Source organism: Gymnodraco acuticeps, unplaced genomic scaffold (genome assembly GCF_902827175.1).
Source record: "Gymnodraco acuticeps unplaced genomic scaffold, fGymAcu1.1, whole genome shotgun sequence".
NCBI lineage: Eukaryota > Metazoa > Chordata > Actinopteri > Perciformes > Bathydraconidae > Gymnodraco > Gymnodraco acuticeps.
Genome location: NW_022992041.1, coordinates 812,772 through 818,792, shown reverse-complemented (window position 1 = coordinate 818,792; position 6,021 = coordinate 812,772).

The following is a 6,021-nucleotide window of genomic DNA, read 5'->3' as shown; positions in this document are numbered from 1 at the left end:
TGTCACATGAGATTTCCGCAGCGTTAATTGTTTGTTATGCAGTCATCGCAATGCCACAGAGGCTCTGCATCCGTTCACATCTTATTTGTTCTCACTCTGCTGGAGCTCAGGTGACTACCATTATCTCCTGATGGTGCATACTATCATTTGAGCCCCCTCCTGCTGTCGGTTGGAATGAACGTCTTTCTGACATTTAAACCACAGGCAGCCCTCCGATATGTTGGCAGTGGGAATCGAGTGCGTGCACCATGGAAACTACAGAGACAGATATATAGCAGCATAATCTGAAGATTGTCTTCGGAATATTTTCAGTTTGAAGTGCCAAATGAGCTCACAAAGCAGAAGGCTGGCCGGCGCTGCGAGTGACAGATGTCTGATATGTTTGGCATGGATTAGCTAAAACCTTTTTTCTGCACCTTCTCTGTCACTGATGCTCAGGCTCCTCAAAGTATTCACCACTTTCCAAAAATATCTGTAGGCTTTGAAGCGTCCAAGCAACAGAAATGGAGGTCATCCAACTTGTACATCTCACATTTCAAGGTCAGAGAGTGGAAATACAAACCATTTGCTTAGGGATATTTCTCAAACAATTGTATTTTTATGAATAATTGTGTGAAATATAATAAGCAACCTGTCAACATAGACCTATAATTTTCACCCAGTGTTGTCCTTAATACTTTTGATTGGCAAATTATTTATTTCATCACTTAAATGGTATAAATGTTAGCATTCGACCAATGATGTTTACACAGCAAAGTCAAAAGTGGTCTGATATATCCCTCTTCACTAATGTAGAGTAAAACGCTCTATCCACCTCACATAATGTTCCATCGAGCATCGCCCACAGTGATGGCCAGTCAAATTGGATTAAGCTGAGGTGGCTTGGGGCTTCTCTGCAGCTGCTGCTGTTTGATATGGGGTTTAGGTGTGCTGCAAGTGTTAACTTGGCTAGACTTAAAAGACTCTCAGAGACACATTAATATTGTATGGGAAACTACGGACTATGATGCCAATGAACCCTTGGCCTTATAAGAAAGGAACATAAACTGTAAAAATGTTGGCCTACAATGTGATGTTTCTAGTGCAGGACAGTGATGAAATTAATTTAATTCAAGTAATAAAAATGTTTCTATTGAGACAAAAATGTGCAGGAACAACAACATTAACAAGTGAACTAAAATAAAAAAGTGTAAGATGAATGCAACTTTTGTGTTTACTCAAAGTTAATGTTTTTATTTGAAAGATTTTAATACTATAAATGATGGGATCTGAGCCGAACCAATAATGTGAAAGTGATACAAATCAACCAATGACATCTTTATCTTTAATGCAATGGAAGGCATACGTTATGATTATCCTGGATTTCAACAGAAGGCAGCAAGCCATGTGGCCACAGTTATGTCCAAAACGGGATGCCATTGCCAACGTGCCTTAAGGTAGAGTACCACAAGTGGCTGCTGGAACCTTTCCTTGGCATAGGTTATTTTTCAAATGCTTAAACTAATCGACATCTTCTTGATGTATTAAACTGTCTAAATTGTATGTGATCTAAAGCATTTGACCAGTCAACACAAGCATTATTTTCACCGTGTCCACGATCACTACCAAACACTAAATGGTTAGTTTTGTTGTCCAAGAATTCAACCAGACTCCAACCATGGTGGTTGCAGATCAGAAAATAATGCTCATTTTAGCTATACTCTCATACTGTATGGGACTTATTTGAAAAGGCAGTGGCAACCTCTTATTTAATAATGTTTTAATTTGGCTGCAAACACTCTCTCAGATAATAATAGTTATTTCAACAGTTAATATGACTGACAGATGTCTGGCAGTCTGGAGGTTGCTTGTTGACATTTACCCAGGCAACTTGCAAAAAACATGAACACAGAAACCTTAGGTTTTTTTTCATAAAAATGTGAAAACATTGTCAGCTCATATTGTACAGTTTTGTTTTCACTTAACTAGAAATATGTAAGTATATTAAATTGGCACAGAGTTGATTTAAATGTGCTTGTATGCATTGAATAACAACAAATATACCATGTGTTTTATTTGTGTTCGGAGAAGCAATATGAAGCTTTTTTGAAAAATTCTCCTTATTTCGTAAAATAGAAAAGTCCACCTCTTTGAAAATGGAAGGCTATCCTTTCTCAAGTATTTCCGCTCTCTATGCTGGACATTTGAAGTAGTGCAGGTTTAATAGACATATTTTCCATAGGGTCATAACAAAAATCATACCGCGTCTGTGGCAGTGTCCTCTATCCACCCACAAACGATTGGAAGGGTTACATTTGAAATTCAGATATCAACCCTGTTTTGTTTACACTAGACCACGCTCAAAAACTATATATTCCTCACACTGCCATGATGCTTTTGGTCAAAGCGAACAATAGAATAAAGTAATAAAATAATTGGAAATACTATGAAAACTAAACAAAATTGTATACAAATGTCTTCTCGCATTTATATGAGTACAAATGAAAGCATTAACATGACACATAAATCTAGTTTTGCATTCTCTTAAATGCCACCAGTAAGATATTATACTTCCTTTTTTCTTTGGCGTATTTGTATATGTCGTGAATCTTCTCAGAAGTCTTTTTTTCCATATAAACTTCATTATAAAGGGGTCATTAGGTTGGAGAGATGTTTAAAGGCTTCCGTAATCTTTCTCTGTATCTTATGAGGTGGATTCAGGTTTTGGCAATACAATCGTAATGAAATTCTCGAGCTAATCAATGGTAGGATTTCTGCTGTGATAGGGGAGACGAGATGGAAAGAGAATGAAGAAGGGGGCTTAAAAACAGGAATATAAAGAGGGGATACGAGGGGTGACATCCTCACGTAGTGGCTGCATCGTGAGCATCCAAAGACTGAGGAACATAGAAGATGAAGAATCTGACCACAATGATGTTACATTGTAATAGAGTCCTGTCCCAAATTCAAAATATATTTTTCTTAATAAGTAAATGTGATGAGTATTGACCAAGAGTAGCTTCCTGCTTTAGACAATCCTTAGAATGGCTACTTCATAGCGCATATCATAGTCCCTCTTAGCAATGTAGTCACTTTGAGCACAAATCAACTCAATGTCTTTATCTCCATCAGGTTATGCTTTCAAAGAACTGTAATCTACAAAGAGCTGAGCTATACCACAAGTCCCCTGAGGGAAATTTCATTCATAGAAAATACTGTATGTGATGTTGATGTTCAATGTCATGTAATATTGTGTTAATCTGTGCTAATGCTTTAAAGAAAAGTTGCATATTTTAGTATCCTTTCAGGCATGAAACGTGAGTGGAGACTATGCAGTTCACAGAAAATCCCTGTATGTCACTGATAAGGCCTTACAGTGATATGGATCAGAAGGGCATTAGAGCCTGGTGGATCAATAACTGCAGATGTTTTGCCTGAACACAACCACCAATCTTTAAAACAGGGCTTATTATGGAAAGATTGACAAACTAAGTCTGCAGGACCTAATGACTAAAAGATAACAGGATAAAAAAGGGCCACTGGCTTATTTTTTCTTAAGTTATACTATGTATTACTCACCATACAATTCCCAATCTTAATTAAAAAACATAATTTGAAAAATGTAAATGTTATAGTGGTTTTAAACTCCTGCATGTCTGGTAATGTATAGATGATATTTCCAGCACACCTTGAGTTTAGTTAGAATTTTGTATTGATCGAATACATCAATGTCATATTTCCCCATTTCCAATCGCTTTCTTCAACAGCGGCCATTTTGCAAAGATCATACAGATTTGAATTGATGATAGGCTGGGAAGAGATAATAACTTCTCCTCCAACAGTAGACCGTAGACCAAAATACAGCTTGGCCTCGGGGCAGTTTTCTTGACCGCAAAAAATACATGTGAAGATCACACATCACTGGCAAGCAGGCAACAACAACAAAAAGAGGGCTTTGCACACAAATTCAAATGGTCTTCTGTAACACACCCCCATAGAACATAATTGCTCTACAATCTGGTTTTATGGGGGTGTGTTTTGGGGGATTTTATTTTTCAAACTTATTATTGCCCCTCCGACCTATAGATAAGTTGACATATTTGTTAAAATTGCATAAAACACATTTTCTCATTTACACTTATTATCTTATCCAGATAGTTTTAGTTTCATCTGCTGAACCATTTTTACAAATTGGAACTATGTGTGCTAGTATATTGTGCAGCGCTCTGTACAAACCTCCCTTTTTTCAAGCTCTTTTCTTTGAATAACAGGGGATAAGTAACAAGTAGGTAGTCATGAGTGCCTTCATGAAAAATGACCCAAGTACTAACACAACACAATTCCGATTATTTGTAGGTTTGTACATTTCCTGCTGAAATGGTGTTGCAAATAAAGTTCAAGCGGTGAAAATGTGATCACATGCTGAGTTTCTTTAACTGATTCACAAAGTAACAAAAGGTCACTCGGGTTACATGTTTGCTCTCAGTATCTTATTCAAGCTTAAAGGTGGGGTAGGTAAGTTTGAGAAACCGGCTCGAGATACACTTTTTGTTATATTCCACGGAATGCTCTTAACATCCCTATAGCAATGAATATCTTAAGTGCTTTGACAAAAAAATCCATAACGTAATTTCATCTGTGGAAGCCGTAGTACTGTAAAAAGCACGACCAATCATTTTAGCCGGCCCGGCTAAAATAACTGGATGGCCTACCTGCCTGTCAGCCTTCCATGCACAAACTTATCTCGTGCCCTCATTGGTCATGAGCACGTTCGTGTGTGTTGGAGGAGGGGCTCTGTGAGGAAGTGGCAGATTTTTTCCGGCTGTGTATTTTCAAATTCTAGCGCACTCGAGCTGGTTTCTCCAAAATTACCTACCCCAACTTTAATAAAACATTTTAATATATTTTTAAATATACTCCAGTGTGCAGCCCTTGCTCTGAGCTAAATCCAACACATTCATAGTTAGGTGCTTTAACATTTTGTTTTCTTGTTTTGCATACAAAATCTGTTTCTAATTAAATGTTCTAAAACCTTTTAATAAGGGTGCATATTTAGAAATATGTTAAGTAGACAGAAAACCAATATAAATGGTGTTATTTCTGTGGAAGATAATGGTATTATTTAAGAACAGTACATTTTTCAAGATATACACAGTGCCTTACAAATGTAGATGGCATACAGTATCTGCAGTATCTTCACAGTGGGTGATCACATTAATCAGTTGTATTTAAATTGTGCTGTGAATGAATACATTTCCCTCCTATGAATAACAAATAAAAGTCTCAAATGTATTCCAGTCATGCCAATAACAACCACTATATTAATATATTCTGCTTTTGATTAGATGAGGAACCTTTTTAACACGACAACGATTTATAAGAAATTCAAATAAGACAGCCAGACATTTGACCTTATTTACTCTTCATCTGCTTATCAGTCCATGATATATATTGTGATTAAGGCCCCTTGGGCACATGCTTTGATAGCTCAGATTTGTTGCTATTGATTTTTGGTGGTTTGTGACTAGAATAATGCAGCTCACTTGCAGTACACAGTACAACTGGCCTTTTTTCACTTGTGACCAATAAACCCCCCCTTTGAAATGTGTTGAATTTGTCCAGAGCATCTTATAAGATCCAAGTGTTTCAGGTTGCACCAGACCTTAAACTGTAAGCTATGGTTGGTGCAACGAGGACATACCATTTTCAACTATTTTTTGCTCTGAAAGACATAATGATCTGTACTTTGTGACATAAACAATATGCTTACTAAAGTGTCATAATAAATAATGGAATCAGAACTTATGTCTACTTAGGAAAAGCTAAACGCCCACTGTTGCAAAATAGATTGTTATGTTTCAGAGTGACGTGAAGTTGATTTAAATGTTTTCAGTTAAAATATTGTTTTAGTTTCCTCTCCATTAATTCTGGTTTATACACATATAAAGGGTATATGTAAATGTCCGTTCAGTGTTTGTGCTGTAAACTAAAAATGGGTTTGTGTTGGGTGTATAAGGGTTAAATTAATGGGGTTCAGTTTAT